The following is a 17,741-nucleotide window of genomic DNA, read 5'->3' as shown; positions in this document are numbered from 1 at the left end:
ATACTGAGCAGGACCAGGCCTCAGTCACGCAAGCACAGGGAAACAGACTCTGCCAGCAGCCAGGGCCTCCGAGTGAGAATCACAGCCCAGGCCAACACCTTGACTTCAGCCTGACACAGCGCTGCACAGAAAAACCATTCAACCCAGACTCTCAAATAATGGAAGCTGAAAAAATGAGTTGATGTTGTTTTAAGTCACTAAATTTGCAGTCATCTGTTATACAGCAATGGAATACCTCTGGAAAGTGGAGAAGAAATGGCCAAGAAAAAATAAGGCAGGGGAAGGTCACAGGCCAAGGGCACCACTGCTTTGGCAAAAGGGAATTTTTCACCTTACATTCTTCACATTTGTCTCTCCTGCTTCTAACTGGAGATGCAGAGCACATTTTCCAGATTCATACTAGAGACAGGCTTTGCAAGGAAAGGCAGGACCAGGCTCTCATCCCATTCACTCTCCTGGGTGGGGCTGGGCTCAGCCAAGAGACCAGACCAAAGACAGAACATACTATACAATATGATCCCAAAAGGAGGGTGACCAGAAACATGACTCAAAATAAACAGCCCAAGAGAGAAAAGTCACAGGCAGAGAGAATGAAACTGGGAGCCCTGATTACAGACAAGGTCAAAGCCAAGACCCAGAAGTAGAGCCCAAAGGCTGAGGAGGCCCTGAGCCATTTCTGGGAAGAGCTGGGGCCCCGTGGGCACCTCCACGGTTGGCAGGTAAGCTGCTGTGAGGGTGTGAGGTCGCACAATCCCTGTGGCCCTTCACTGAGCTCCAGCATACAGATTTGGGAAGTCCCCAAGGCAAGCCCTCATTAGCTTCTTTGCAAAGCTTTCTAAGGTCCACTTTGGAGTAGAGAAGTAAGTTAAGAACCCACACACTGTGGCTGGGGTCAGTTGTGTGTGGGAAACTTATCCCGGAAGCCACCCAGCTGAAGCAAGGGCTTTCTGGGAATACCCTGCCACAGGTGTCTGTGGGTCTCCGAAGGCAGTCTCCAGTGGAGTCATTGTAACAACAGTTCATGGTCTTAGAATCACCTCATAGGGGAAGTCATCCACCCTACAGTAAGAACGGTAAATAGAAGACCCTGAACACTTGGGCATAAGCTCAGCCTTTAACAGTCTGTGGGAAAATCTAAGTGATGGGAAGAACTTTAGTTAACACTTGTGCCAACCACCCTAAACTGGAAGTGGGAGGGTAACTTAGTTTCAAAGGGAGTATGTGACAGTGGAAGAACTCAATACATATCTCAATATCTGTCTTCACATATCCAAACAGCAGGAGGAGAAAGTGGCAAAGAAAGGACAAAGTTGTAGACCCGGCTCTGTGCCCATGAGTGGTGTGATCTCAGGCAAGTCACTTTGCATCTCTGAACTTGAGTTACCTCATTGTCAAAAGTGAATATAATGATACACAGACAGGAGTTCTGTGAAGGTTGAACAAGGCAAACCTGGGGAAAGCACATAGCTTGGCACAAGGGATGTGACTTTCTGTACGCTGCCTGTGGTTTTAGGATTAACTGTTCTTGCCTCTCTCCCCTTTCAACCCATTCCCCAGAATCACCTTGAAAAAGCCAAAAATACTGATTTTCTGAATCTGCAGTCTTGAATTCTGAATCCTTGAACAAACTCATCATCCTTCCCAGGCCCAGTATAAAATACAGCTGGTGTTCCCAGCACCCTGCAACCGCCTGCTGGCCTTGCAAGGAAACTCGTAGCCTCGTCCTCAGAGTAGAGGCAGAAAAATCAGAGCCCCAAGCACCAGTCCTGAACGTGGTGAAAGACAAGCTGCCTTGAAAGGACCAGCTGGCTCCTGTGCAGGAGGCTTCAAGCATATTAAACAGGAACAAAGAAGCCACGATGGAAACAAAACTCAGGGCAGTGAAAGTGCAACCATTAAATTTTCATGATTTCAGAGCTCAGGACAGAGGAGTTCATCATTACCACGCCTTTTTTAATATGTCAGTGAATTTATAATGAACATAGCTGTGGAAAATCCGCACTGTTCATAGCCACGGCTTAGTGCATAATGCTGGCATTTTGGAAATTGTTGTCAAAGCTACTTTACTGTAAGAACTAAAGAACTTTTAATAAGTAAAAGAACTTAAATGCCCCAGCACCACTGCGGTTTTTCAAAAAAGTTCATAGCTGCACTAACATTTTCTTGTGATGGCACCACGGTGAGATCAGTTTGGGCTATATCTTCTCAGAAGAGAAATTGATACAGAAAGTTCAGGGATCCGTTTGTGGGTAGTAAAGTCTGGACTGCTTTCTATTGCCTATCCTCCTATCCAGAGTAATTTTCACAATATTTCAATCCCCAACTCTCTCTCTCTCTCTCACACACACACACACACACACATAGAACAGAGGAACCCGCCCCCCACTCTCTCACACACACACACACACACACACACACTCTGATTGAACAGAGGAACCTGCCCCCCACTCTCTCACACACACACACACACTCTGATTAAACAGAGGAACCCTCCCCCCACTCTCTCTCTCACACACACACACACTCTGATTGAACAGAGGAACCTGCCCCCCACTCTCTCTCTCACACACACACACACACACACACACACTCTGATTGAACAGAGAAACCCGCCCCCCACTCTCTCTCACACACACACACACTCTGATTGAACAGAGGAACCTGCCCCCCACTTTCTCTCACACACACACACTCTGATTGAACAGAGGAACCCGCCCCCCACTCTCTCTCACACACACACACACTCTGATTGAACAGAGGAACCTGCCCCCCACTCTCTCTCACACACACACACACACACACATAGAACAGAGGAACCCGCCCCCCACTCTCTCTCTCACACACACACACACACACACACACTCTGATTGAACAGAGGAACCTGCCCCCCACTCTCTCTCTCACACACACACACACATAGAACAGAGGAACCCGCCCCCCACTCTCTCTCTCACACACACACACACTCTGATTGAACAGAGGAACCTGCCCCCCACTCTCTCTCTCACACACACACACTCTGATTGAACAGAGGAACCCCTCGAGGGGGTCACCTGTGTTTTGACATTATCGATGCCTCCTTCCACCCTAGGCACATCATTCTGACATGCCACCTCGTGCTTACACACTCTGAGGACCCTCTTCTTAGATCGCGTTGAAGCCCTGGTGGGGCGTGGGGAATGAGTCGGAGACGAGAAGCAGTGCCAGAAGGAGGAGTTTTAAGTGGGGACCTCTAGGGGACTATAGAACATGGCTTAGAGTAATTCCCCCTCCAAGAAGAACAGGAGCTGGGGAATTTATCCACCAACTTCTTTTTTTTTTTTTTAATTACAAAATATTACAAGGGTACACACATTTTGGTTACATAGTTTGTTTTGCACATTTCTGGTTAAAGTTGTAAGTGTGCCCTTCCCCCAGGTGTGTGCCTTATAGAATTGTATAATTCTATTATAAAATCCACGCAGTAACCCAACCCTCCTCCTCCTCCACCTGCTTGATTCCTGTTGAGTGTTACTTCTCTATGTGCATCTAAGTGTTGATCCACTAATTCCAATTTACTATTGAGTATGTGGCCACCAACTTCTTTTTGTCACTGGTTCCAAGTCACTCCAGTGGGCTCCTATGAGCTGCTGGTCTGCCCCCATGCTGACCACTCCACTCCCGCAGCCGGAAGACGCCCTAGGCTTTCATAGGTGCTGGCAGTGGGCAGCAGCACAGTGCCCAGGAATGGTGAGTGGTGAGCAAACACGGGCCGGGCACTGACGGTCCATAAGCCTCCTCACTCCACTCTCCCAGTGGCCCTTCTACACTGTCCTCTCCTCCTTAACAGGCCTCTCAGAGAGGGACCCTGGGAGCTCTCTCTGGAGGACCCAACCTGTGACCGGCCCTAGTGCACAGTCCTGACCAGGACCAACACAGGCAAATAGAAGAGGGGCAGAGGCAGACGGCCTCCAGTGAAAGGCCACATGTACATTGGTGAGGAGGCTGGATACGGGAGCTCCACAGCCTGGGATGCAGTCAGATCTCCTGTTTCCCACTCAGAGGTACTGCACTGCTGGACTGTGGCACTTTCCATGCGCCAGCTCCGTCAGCCAGACTTCTAAAAGATTCTCTGGAATAGCAGCACCAAAGATGTGTCATGTTAACACTAGACCTGGTACGACCAACCACAAACCCAGAAGGGGAGGCCTGGTGCTCAGAGGGCCCGGCCGAGCAGCAGGAAAGGGCTCTCATTCCCCGTCAAAGCCGGTAAACATTCTGGGAGAGGGCTGGGGGAGCTGAGGCCCAGCTTGGCAGGCGAGCAGCAACAGCAGAGGCTTACGGATTCCTTGTAATCCCGCAGACCACCAGGCAGGGAAGGGGAACTGTGTGGAATTGCCTGGGCAGGAGAGCATAGCCCAGAAGACTTTTGATTTAAAAACAATGTGATTATAAGAAGAAGAATAGGGCGGCGCCTGTGGCTCAGTCGGTAAGGCGCCAGCCCCATATACCGAGGGTGGCGGGTTCAAACCCAGCCCCGGCCAAACTGCAACAAAAAAATAGCCGGGCGTTGTGGCGGGCGCCTGTAGTCCCAGCTGCTCGGTAGGCTGAGGCAAGAGAATCGCTTACGCCCAGGAGTTGGAGGTTGCTGTGAGCTGTGTGATGCCACGGCACTCTACCGAGGGCCATAAGTGAGACTCTGTCTCTACAAAAAAAAAAAAAAAAAAAGAAGAAGAAGAATAGAAACAGGCCCTGGAGGAAAAAAAAAATGGTGGAGTGTGCACATGAGAGAACTTCTTGTGTATGTACCTCTAATAAAAGGAGACACTGAGAGAAAGAAAAGCATAGAAGTAGAAAGACAAAGAATTAAGTGGAGAGGGAGAGAGAATGAGAGAAAGAAATTGAAGGAGGCAGAAGAAGGAAATAAGGTTTTCATTTCTAAACAACAGAAAATAAGTCTGATTTTTTTTTTTTTAAGACAGAGTGTCACTTTGTCACTCTGGGTAGAGCGTCATGGTGTCATAGCTCCTAAAAACCTCAAACTCTTAGGCTCAAGCAATCCTCTTGCCTCAGCCTCCCAAGTAGCTGGGACTGCAGGCATTCACCACAAGGCCCAACTGTGTTTTTTTTAGAGACAGGGTCTCACTCTTGCTCAGGCTGGTCTTGAACTCATGAGCTCAAGAAATCCACCCACCTCGGCCTCCCAGAGTGCTAGGATTACAGGCATGAGCCACCAGGCCCAGCTAGGTCTGATGGATTCAAATGTAAAATCATATTTGGAAGAATGTTCATGAAGCTAAAAAAAAAAAAAAAGTGCAATAGGTAGGACTCAGGAAAATAGAAGAACAGGAATGAGGCAGCCCAGCTCCCTAGATCTGAGCAAATGGGCTGACTCTTCAGGAGTCTGCACTCACCACCGACCCCTTCTATAAATATCCCACCAATGGCAAAGATTCTCAGGAGGAAGTTTCTGGCCTGTTTTGGTCACAGGACCTCCCTTTGGTTGAGGGTTTGCAGGAAGGGGGCTTGATTAACAGGCTCACACAGATCACACAGAAGGACCGGAGGTGTCTCTGTTTTGAAACCAAAATGAAGAGCAAGAGACTGTCAGGCAGACAGAGGTATCAGCTGTCCACGACCGCACGGAAAACGCCAAAGAGGGGAAGACAGTGGGCGTCAAAGGAGTTAGAAGGAGGTCAGCTACAGACTCGGGGGAAACTGGGAAGGAAACTGCACAGGGGAGAGCAGCCAGCCAGCAACGAAGAAGGCCGGCTTCTGTATGAGACGGGAGGAGTGGAGCGGGGAGAGGAGAGCAAGAAGAGAGTGCCACAGGGTGCAGACGCTGGAAGGAGCCACTTAGCGCTCACTCACAACTTCATGGGTCTGTGATGAGGGCTGTGAAGTAGATGGCAAGTAGGTGGGTCCCAGGCCACCCGGAGAGGATGGGATTTGACACCCACTGCACTCAGCATGGATGTCCACCGAGTGATGAGTTGTTCCAGTTCTCTCGCTGCAAAGCACTCCAAACTTAGCAGCTTGAAACACCTTCTTATGATGTCTCGGGGCTCTTTGGAAGGTCACTTGGAGGGTCTCATGCAGTTCAGTCAGGTTGTGTGGGGGCTGCAGTCATTGGAAGGTTCAGCTGGTCTGGAAAGTTCATGATGATGCATTTGTACACCTGCGGCTCAGCTGCCGCTGTCCCCAGAAACACCTCCGTGCAGCTTGGGCGTCCCACAGCTTGGCACCTGTGTTCTTTCAAGAAGCAGAAAGAACACACTGTTGGGCAAGGTCAGCCAAGCCTGGGACAGGCCCAGACTCACCTCTGCCATATCCTGTTGGTCACAATGCTCAGGGGGACGCCCAGACCCAGAGGAGAAGAAAATAGATTCTTCCTCTTGATGGGAGTTTGGAAGAGTTAGGCAATAGAAGAACATGTGGGATGAGTCTTTAGAAAATATAATCTGCCAGAGGTACGGGTGCCCATCCTCCTGACTATAAAGGATGATTTATCGTCTCTTTGCAACTTTCCAAGCTGTTAGTTGCACAGTGAGCGTATAAATCGTGAACTTTTAATCCCATGTGACCTTCCAGAATGTCATTATTTCAAATGCATCTTGACTGGTCAGAGAAAAATACAGTCTTTTCTCAGATTCTCACTGCCACATTCTTCTTGAAAGTCATGTCCAGGTGAGAGCATGCTCAGCCTGGCGTCTGCAGCACCATCCTCTTCTGACTGTTCACCATTCATTCCATAAACACCCGAGTCCCAGACACAACAGTAAGTTTGGGGGATGCGCAGATAAAAGTCACAAGGGTCTGGCTGCCCTGACAGCGATTCATTTGCATCTCGTCTTACAGAAGGCCTGAGGAGTTAAGAGTTTAAATTCAGCAAATAAGCTTAAAACTCTACATTTTCAAAGTTACCCTTAAAAATCCCTTAGGAAGTCACCACTTTGCATATTATCTTGTAACAAGTAAGACACAGATGTTTTTCACCCATTGTGGAAATTGCTCGTTGTTTTATTTTGTTGAACACTGAATAAAATAGCCACTGAACTTAGGAGACATTTTTCTCCTCCACCCCTTTCACCACTGCAGTCCTCTAGACCGGCGGTTCTCAACCTGTGGGTCACAACCCACAGCAACTGTATTAAAGGGCTGTGGCATTAGGAAGATTGAGAACCACCGCTCTAGACGGAACTGGCCTCCAGATTGGTCCTCCTGCTCCCTCCCTCACCTGCCTGGAGCCAGACTAATCCTGCTTCAGCTGAAGTCAGATCGTGCCTCTGTTCAAAACCAGCCAACGGGCCTCTTCCTCACAGTAGCATCCAAAGCCGTGGCCGTGGCCAGCACAGCCTCACGTGATGTGGCTCCTGTCTACCTCCCCAGCGTCAGCACTCACATCCCCCCTCTCCCTGTACTCTAGCCACAGAAACACTCCCTCCTTGACAAATAAATACATATAGGCCTCAGGACTTTGGAATTCCCTGCTCTCTCCTTTCCCAACTGGTCCCAGGAGCTCCCTCACTTCATCGAAATCACTGCTTAAAATGAACCTGGGCAGAACGCTCCTCCCCGACTCAGTGTCTGAATCAGCCCTCGTTCTCATGTTCTACCCTGCTGACCTTGCGTGATGCGTCTTCATAGCATTTACGGCTACCTAAAACTGGCCATCTATGAGGACGTCAGCTCTGTGCTTTAGTGGATCCCCAACTGTGACTGGCACAGGGGACTCATGCTTGTGTGTTGAGTGACTGAAAGGACAGGTGGATAGATAGATGAATGGATGGATTAATAAATGAACATAACTTTATCCACTTTATCATTGGTAAATAGATGTCACATCTAGGTGGCAGAGCTGGAGCGTGCTACCCAGATCTCGCTTGCAGGACTGAGGCCCCCATTTCTCCAGTGCCAGGAGCCATGGTTGTCACTGGCTTCCATCCAAGGCCTCTCTAGTAGTTGCTGACAGCGAAGTAGTGGCCTTGTCCAAAGTTGCAACCCCCCCCTCCGGGGGGGTGCACCTGGTATCCTGTGACTGGTTGGTTGACTCGGAGGGGCATTGGGCTGGCCCTTGTGACTCAATCTGGGATGATTCTAAAGCCTCAGTCACAATTGCACCTGGTTTAACTTTTCCTTACCCAAGTCTGCTCACCCTCGGGGTCACCCTCGGGAACACAAGTCCCCAAGATCACTTCCCAGTGAATCTCCTGCCCACAAACCTCTACCTCAGAGTCTGTTTCCAGGAGACCTGATCTGAGACAAGGTGGTGCTAAAAACATGCAGGTTAAAGCACCAGAATCTCAGCAGGTCAGGATTGCCTCACACCGCAGGAACGGAGAAAACTGGAGAGTCCACAGATCTGAATCCTCCCCTTCACCCTCAACGCGAGGCACCTGCTCCCGCTGGAAACACTGGTAAAATCACACACACTCCCAACTCTAGAGCTGCTCCCCCTCTCTCTGGCTCCCTATGTGTCCCTCCACTGTCCTCTCCACACAGCTCACAGAGCTGAGCTCAGTTACACTGAATGAAGAGACGATAGACAATGCCAGCTCCCTGTATGCGCTCTGACTGGGACAGGAAGACAGGCAGGCTGGGCAGAGTCTGGACAGAACAGCCTCCCACCAAACGGGCAAGTTAGACTCTGATACGCCAGAATGCTGAACTGCTGATGCAGAAAAGTTCAGCAGGAAATGGAAAGGCGCCCCAGAGATGTCAAGGAGCATCGTGTGAGGTGAAGTCAGGAAGACGCCAAAGCATTGGAGAGCACAAAATACGTAGCAAGAAAAAATGCTACAAGATAGAGCAAGAGTCCGGACTAGAGGGTGCAGGAAGCCAGCTGTTAGAAGGAGAAGAACAGAGAAAAAAAATATAAAAAAGGAAGCATATAGCATGTAAACTTTCAGTTGTAATATGAGTAAGGTCTGGGGCTCAAGCGGACAGCAGTAGTGATTGTAGTTTATTATACTGTATTATTTACTTGAAATTTGATAGGAGAGCCGATCTTATGTGTTCTCACCCCCCTCCCTGGCACATGCACACAAATGGTTACTATGGGTAGTGAAGAATGCCTTAATTACATTGACTCTGCTATATAATGTGTGAGTATATCAAATATCATATTGTATACTTTGAATATATGCAATTTTTATTTGTCAACTAAATACAGTCTTTTTAAAGCACATACTTAGCTGGGCATGATGGCTTATACCTGTGATCCCAGCTCTTTGGGAGGCAGAGGCAGGAACACTGCTTGAGCACAAGAGTTTGAGACCAGCTCCAGCAACATGGTGAGACCCTCATCTCTAAAGAACAAAATTTAAAAATATCTGGGTGTGGTGTTGCACACCTGTTGTCACAGCTACTCAGGAGGCTGAGGCAGGAGGATCACTTGAGCTCAGGAGTTAAAGCCCCTATCTCTAAAAGAAATAAAGTGTGTGATCAAGGGTAATCAAGATAATTTCACAACATATTTTTTTATAGTCGCCAAATAATCTAATAGTCCATTAGTAGGAGAAAGCTGGTTAAATATGTTATGGTACCCCAAACCAGGGAAAGACCCAACAAGAAAAGAAAACTATAGACCAATATCACTAATGAATATAGATGCTAAAATACTCAATAAGATCCTAACAAACAGAATCCAACAACACATCAAAAAAATTATACACCATGACCAAGTTGGATTTATCCCAGGGTCTCAAGGCTGGTTCAATATACGTAAATCTATAAATGTAATTCAACACATAAACAAACTTAAAAACAAAGACCATATGATTCTTTCAATTGATGCAGAAAAAGCTTTTGATAATATCCAGCATCGCTTCACAATCAGAGCACTTAAGAAAATTGGTATAGAAGGGACATTTCTTAAACTAATAGAGGCCATCTACAGCAAACCCACAGCCAATATCATATTGATGGAGTTAAATTGAAATCATTTCCACTTAGATCAGGAACCAGGCAAGGTTGCCCATTGTCTCCATTGCTCTTTAACATTGTAATGGAAGTTTTAGCCATTGCAATTAGGGAATAAAAGGCGATCAAGGGTATCCACATAGGGTCAGAAGAGATCAAACTTTCACTCTTCGCAGATGATATGATAGTATATCTGGAAAACACTAGGGATTCTACTACAAAACTTTTAGAAGTGATCAAGGAATATAGCAATGTCTCAGGCTACAAAATTAACACCCATAAATTTGTAGCCTTTATATATACCAACAATAACCAAGCCAAACAGTCAATGACTCTATTCCTTTCACAGTAGTGCCAAAGAAGATGAAATATTTAGGAGTATACCTAAAAAAGGACGTGAAATATCTCTACAAAGAGAACTATGAAACTCTAAGAAAAGAAATAGTCGAAAATGTTAACAGATGGAAAAACATACCATGCTCATGGCTGGGAAGAATCAACATTGTTAAAATGTCCATACTGCCCAAAGCAATATATAATTTTAATGCAATTCCTATTAAAGCTCCATTGTCATACTTTAAAGATCTTGAAAAAATAATACTTCATTATATATGGAATCATAAAAAAACTCAAATAGCCAAAACATTACTGAGCAATAAAAACAAAGCAGGAGGAATCACGCTACCAGACCTGAGACTGTACTATAAATCCATAGTGATCAAAACAGCATGGTACTGGCACAAAAGCAGAGAAGTAGATGTCTGGAACAGAACAGAGAACCAAGAGATGGATCCAACTACTTACCATTATTTGATCTTTGACAAGCCAATTAAAAACATTCAGTGGGGAAAAGATTCCCTATTTAACGAATGGTGCTGGGTAAACTGGCTGGCAACCTGTAGAAGATTGAAACTGGACCCACACCTTTCACCATTAACTAAGATAGACTCTCACTGGATAAAAGATTTAAACTTAAGACATGAAACTATAAAAATGCTTGAAGAAAGTGCAGGGGAAACTCTTGAAGGAATCGGCCTGGGTGAATATTTTATGAGGAGGACTCCCCAGGCAATTGAAGCAGTATCAAAAATACACTACTGGGACCTGATCAAACCAAAAAGCTTCTGCACAGCCAAGAACATAGTGAGTAAAGCAAGCAGACAGCCCTCAGAATGGGAGAAAATATTTGTGGGTTATACCTCCAATAAAGGTCTAATATCCAGAATCCACAGAGAACTCAAATTTACTAGCAAGAAAAGAACACGTGACCCCATTTCAGGGTGGGCAAGGGACTTAAAGAGAAACTTCTCTAAAGAAGACCGACGCAAAATCTACAAACACATGAAAAAAAGCTCATCATCCTTAATCATCAGAGAAATGCAAATCAAAACTACTCTGAGATATCACCTAACCCCAGTAAGAGTAGCCCACATAACAAAATCCCAAAACCAGAAATGTTGGTGTGGATGTGGAGGAAAGGGCATCCTTCTACACTGCTGGTGGGAATGCCCACTAATACGTTCCTTCTGGAAGGATGTCTGGAGAATACTTAGAGACCTAAAAATAGACCTGCCATTCGATCCTGTAATTATTCCTTTACTAGGTTTATACCCAGAAGACCAAAAGTCACAATATAAGAAAGACATCTGTACCAGAATGTTTATTGCAGCCCAATTCATAATTGCTAAGTCATGGAAGAAGCCCAAGTGCCCATCAACCCATGAATGGACTAGCAAATTGTGGTACATGTATACCATGGAATACTATGCAACCTTAAAGAAAGATGGAGACTTTACCTCTTTTGTGTTTACATGGATGGAGCTGGAACATATTCTTCTTAGCAAAGTATCTCAGTAATGGAAGAAAAAGTAACCAACGTACTCAGCCCTACTATGAAGCTAAATTTTAGCTTTCACATGAAGACTATAACCCAACTATAGCACAAGACTATGGGGAAAGGGCCAAGGAAGGGGAAGGGAGGGGGGGAGTTTTTGGTGGAGGGAGGGTAATAGGTGGGGCCACATCTATGGTGCATCTTAGAATGGGTACAGGCGATTGCACTAATGTACACAGCTATGATTTAACAATAAAAAAATAAATAAAAAATAAAAAAATATGTTATGGTACACCCATATTACAGGAAACCATTAAAGGTAAAATAACTCTATTTTAAAATGAAATAAAATGAATGGATAACATTTGAAATAAAATTTTAGTTCTTATTGAAAAAATAAGAAACATGAATAAAGTGGGGAGTCAAGTTAATAGAGAAATCTTAGAGATGAACGCTAATTGATGATCTGGCTGTACACTCTGAGGCCCAGACATACCCTTGATCTCTCAGCCCTGCCTGTTTAACTTCCCCGTTTTAATTACTACTAATATGGCTGGGATTAATTTTTCTAATTCCCGCATGTCTTCTTTCAATAAACCCATTACTTTTGGAGTTCGTTAAATCCCAAAATATCTTACTGGCAAATATAATGACTACAAAATAAGAATGGCCACCGTTAAAGACCACTCACTGCCTACCAGGCATTCACCAGCTCACAAATCCTCACACTCACTTGAAAGCGTTTATAGGTGAAGAAACTAAGTGTTTACAGAGAATGTCCAACTCTGGGGGATTGGTCAGATAAATTATTCAAAGTCAGGTCAACCTGGCTGAACTGGATTCAAAACTAGTTCTATCAGTTTCCACATCCCTAATTAGTCTGGTTCTTTTTCTTTTAATTTCAGATTAACATAAGGTTACACATGATTAGGTTACACATTAAATTTCAGATTAACGTAAGGTTACACATGATTAGGTTACACATTGTCTGTGTTTGTCAGGTAATATCCGAGGTGTAGTTGAGCCCTTCACCCAGGAGTTGCGCCATAGACCCTGCTTTATGCCCATTAGGTGGGAACTCTCCGCTGTGCCCTGCTCTGTGGTACTGTGCGTGTCCTCACCACCTATCAGAGCCAGACAGGGAGCTTGCTGGAGCTAAGTGGTCATGAGTGTCACAGTTTTGCTCTTGGTTATAAGTTGGAAGCCACTGGCTAATCCTTGGTGGATTCCCAAAGGGCAGCTCTCAAGAGAGTTAACTTCCCAACTAATTCCTAGTCTGCAGGAATAATGGAAATAATGAGAAGACTCTAAGGAAGTTTGATTATGGGTCCTTAAAGAAAACTAGACACAACACTGCAAAAAAAATGAGTCATCCCTTCACTTTCTCTGGGAGGCCATATGGATAAACAGAAACCAAGCCACAGCAAAGGGCCTCTCTCTCACAGGTGATGCACACATCCATTTAGTTCACCATGCTTCTTTTTATATGCACATGCGTATGCGTTTTACAACCATGCCATCTGTGTTGCCACAGTTATGGTCCTGCCAGCATTTCCATAAAAATGATAGTAAATCTTTCTTTTCTGAGGTTCATAAATAGCCTATAAAAACTGGGTCGGGCTGAAACTTATTCCAACAGTTTCCAGCCAAGACACTAATAGATTTTGTTAGCAGATTAAACAGATATCAATTTACTTGGCACGCTAAAGGAGAACAAAAGTTTACTATTTCCAGAGGCAGCTATGCATGCGTGATGGAGAAGAATAAATGAAATCTCAGCATAACAAAGATTATAGACTTCCCCTTAATTTTAATGTCTGTAAGCCATTCTCTTGATTAATTTAAAATGTGAAAATGTCAGGTTAGTACTGGACAAGCAACAGATGTTTCCTGATTGCATTTTTTTTTTTTTTAATCATAAGCAACAGAAATGGGCAATGGCTCCTTTAGACCAGATGGAAATTCATCAAAGGGATTTGCAGGATCTCACAGGATTATTGGGAAGGAAGGGGGGGTGCTGAAGAGCCAGGGTTGAAATGGATGCAGACCAGATACAAATTGTTTTAGTAGCACAGAGTGCCCGGTAGCACTGTCTGGAACGAAGGTGCTCTAATCTTTCACCTTTCCTGCAGCGTTTCCGTGTCGATTCAGCATCCCAGGAGAGGGTGTGACCAGCCAAGCCTGAGCCATGTGTCTCTGCAACACTCGGTCTCAGTGTCACCACAGGGGTGGGGGCGAGGGGTGGACCGTCCAGCGGTGTCATTTATAACCAGCCAAGAGAGACCGATAGAGACGCAGACACAGAAAGGAGGACGAGGGAGAGGGTGGGAGAGACAGAAGGAAAGACACAGAGAGAAAACCACGTGACTGTCAAACACCAAAAACATGAATTAGGCTAAAAATACACGGTGGCATACTATATAATCATTAGAAGTTATGCCATCAGAAAAAATAGCGAATGATTCAGTAAGTCTCAATAGGGGGTTAAGGCAAGTAATATAAATTGTAACAAAAGCACCAGCTGCTATTTGGAAATTTTTCTCATTCCTTCAACCCTTGATTTTTTTTTTTTACATTAAAATATTTACCAGTTTTTTATTCAAGAGATGTTTACCTTTCTTAGGGTTATGTTGGCTATGCCAACTCTCAAATTGCATTCTCTTCTACTTGGAATTATTAATAAAACTTTTTGTTTTATTAGGATGGAAATTTGTAAAAATGACTTGTGATTTTAAAATGCAAGTCATAAAATGCAGGAAAATATTTATAGAAATAAATTTGAAATGATTGGAGAAATGTCTGAAGCATAATAAAGTTCAAAAACTAAGAAAATAATAAGATATTAAGTAACAAAGTAGGTTGCCAAACAGCAGGCTCAATATAATCCCATTTTAGGAACAAATAAATAAGAAAGCATTTCTTAAATAAATAAATAAGAAAGTGTACCTGGAAAAAAAAAAAAAACTGGTGATGGAGACTTCAAGTTATTTTTGGTTTTTTATTCTACTATCTGTAAGTTTTTTAAAAAATAGATGTATATTGCTTTTGAAAGGATAATTTAAAAAACGAGAAGCACTTTACAGGTTTCAAAACCTTGTCGTGAGTCTCTGAGGGAAATACAACAACCACTGTAGTATTATTGCCCCATTCTACAGATGGAGAAGCCAAGGTGCAGAGAGTACAATCTCAGATAGAATCTCAGATAGAGCCTCAGGCTCAAAGTCTTCCCTGGCTGCTCCAAACCACAGGTGCTCTTATCTTCTAGGGCTGAAGTTACCTGGATGTGACCTTGACAAAGGGGTAATAACTGGGCATGTGACACTTTTCTTGTGAATCGGTCCAGCCTCCCTGCTTACTTTAGCTTTGAGAGCTGCCTCAAAAGCAAATCGAGTTTGGGCTTTTTCCCCAGTGAGGGTAATTAAAGTGGTATTGGAAATTCTGCGTGTTGTAATGGAATTGCTGAATGTTATCTTTCACATGCCATTTTGAAATCATCTCCCTGTCTGAAAGGTCACACCCGCTGGCTAAATAGCATTGATTTCCAGGCACTTATAGATGTACATGACAACTCCTGGAAGGGGCTTTCATGGATTCAAGAGCTAAGCCAAGGGGATGGTGTTGGTAAATATCACCTCTGAAAAACCAGCAGAACTGAAATGGAGCCATGCCTGGCCGAGGTGAATGCCACAACATCCTCACAGTCCAGGCTGCAGAGGCTTAAAGACTGACATTAGCCAACCTGACACCATGACAGCTCTGAGAAATGAGGTCCTCTTTGCAGCTCCTCCTCCATGCACCCCAGTGAACGGGACCCCATGATGGAAGAGCTTACTGGTCTGCAGGGTGAGGCAGAGGCCCGGGGTTGACGGATGCTGCTTTTCACTGTGAATTCAGAAAGCTCTTAGAAAGAGCAGTTGAATTAAATTCAAATGCTTTTCATCTGAGATATTGTACTTCAGTCAATGCTGGGGCTAATGGCAATTTCTGATTTCAGGAAGTCAGTTGAGCCATGACCCCACCTTTTCTCCCAGCACCAAAAGCAGGGGCGTAATGTTGGCGGTGGGTCTGTCTGATGTTGCCCATGTGCCTTCGTGTGCTCCACATGGCCTCAGCTGTGTGTGAGGACACGGTGGACTCCATCCTAGGGAAGGGACCACATGAAAAGCCTACGTGAGTTTGCTAATCCCCTTAACCAAATGCCAAATTAATCAGGAAACATCTGTATTCCAGTAGAGACAACTCCGTCCTACTGTGGGTATCTATTGGTTGCTCTTTTCCTAAGCATTTAGGTAAGGGTGCATTCCTGGATTCTTTCCTATGTAGTGTCAGGTTTTCTACGGGATTAAAGAACATTTGGTCTAGGGTCAGATAGACCTGGGTTACAATACCAGTTCCCCACTTACCAGCCACTTCACTTCAGAAAATTATCTAATCCAGTGGTTCCCAAAGTATGGTATGGGGTGTCCTGAGAGTCCCTGAGACTCATTTGGGGCTATACAAAGTCAAAACTATTTTTATAATAATACTACGATGTTATTCATCTTTTTCACTGATGATTGTGCAGTGGAGTCTTCCAGAGGCTATGAGACCTGTGATGTGGTCATCATTCTGATGGCCAATGGGATGTATTCTTGCATTTTAAATGTTATAATTTCTAATAAGATAAATATTGATAGAAATAATGTATATACTAAAAACTCCTTGGGATCCTCAGTAATTTTTTTTATAGTAACTTTAAAAATCACTTTATTATAGACCTCTCCTTTGTACTTGGCTATCTTCCTTTTTTTCTAATAATTTTTATTGTTAAGGATCCATTGAGGGTCCAAGAAACCAGGTTACATTGATTGCATTTGTTAGGTAAAGTTCCTCTTATAATTGTGTCCTGCCCCCAAAAGGTATGTCAGACCCCCAATCCCCCACCCTCCTTCCCTCTCTCTGCTCTTCCCTTACCTCACCCCCCTGCCCTCCTTTTCTCTCTCTGCTCTCCCTTTCCCCAACCCCCACCCTCCTTCCCTCTCTCTGCTCTTTCCTTACCACACTCCCTCCCTCCTTCCCTCTCTCTGCTCTTCCCTTGCCCCACTCCCTCCCTCCTTCCCTCTCTTTGCTCGCCTCTTCCCCCAGTGAGAACCAGTGACTCCCTGAAAAGTTAATTCACAGGGTTTGGGGACTGATAGGTATGAAGAAACCTGCTGATATGGGTCATTAATTGTCCTCATATCAAAACTGAGTACATAGAATTCTTGTTTCTCCATTCTTGTGATGCTTTACTAAGAAGAATGTGTTCCACTTCCATCCAGGTTAATACAAAGAATGTAAAGTCTCTATCTTTTTTAATGGCTGAATAGTATTAACATATATACATATACCACAGTTTGTTAATCCATTCCTGGGTTTGCTGGGCATTTAGGCTGTTTCCACATTTGGACAATTGTAAGTTGAGCTGCGATAAACAGTCTAGTGCAAGTGTCCTTATGGTAAAAGGATTTTTTTCCCTTCTGGGTAAATGCCCAATAATGGGATTGCAGGATCAAATGGGAGGTCTAGCTTGAGTTCTTTGAGGGGTCTCCGTACTTCCTTTCAAAAAAGTTGTACTAGTTTGCAGTCCCACCAGCAGTTTAAAAGTGTTCCTTTGTCTCCACATCCACGCCAGCATCTGCAATATTGAGATTTTGAGATGTGGGCCATTCTCACTGGGGTTAGATGATATCTCAGGGTGGTTTTGATTTGCATTTCTCTAATAATTAGGGATGATGAGCATTTTTTCATATGTTTACTAGCCATTCATCTGTCATCTTTAGAGAAGGTTCTATTCATGTCTCTTGCCCATTAATGTATGGGATTGTTGGCTTTTTTTCATGTGGATTAATTTGAGTTCTCTATAGACCCTAGTTATCTAGCTTCTGTCTGATTCAAAATATGCAAATATCCTTTCCCATTGTGTAGGTTGTCTATTTGCTTTGGTTGTTATCTCCTTAGCTGTACAGAAGCTTTTCAGTTTAATTAA

The sequence above is a fragment of the Nycticebus coucang genome, chromosome 21, assembly GCF_027406575.1.
Source record: "Nycticebus coucang isolate mNycCou1 chromosome 21, mNycCou1.pri, whole genome shotgun sequence".
NCBI classification, from domain to species: domain Eukaryota; kingdom Metazoa; phylum Chordata; class Mammalia; order Primates; family Lorisidae; genus Nycticebus; species Nycticebus coucang.
The sequence above is the reverse complement of the archived record's forward strand: the minus strand, read 5'-3'. Positions refer to the sequence as shown.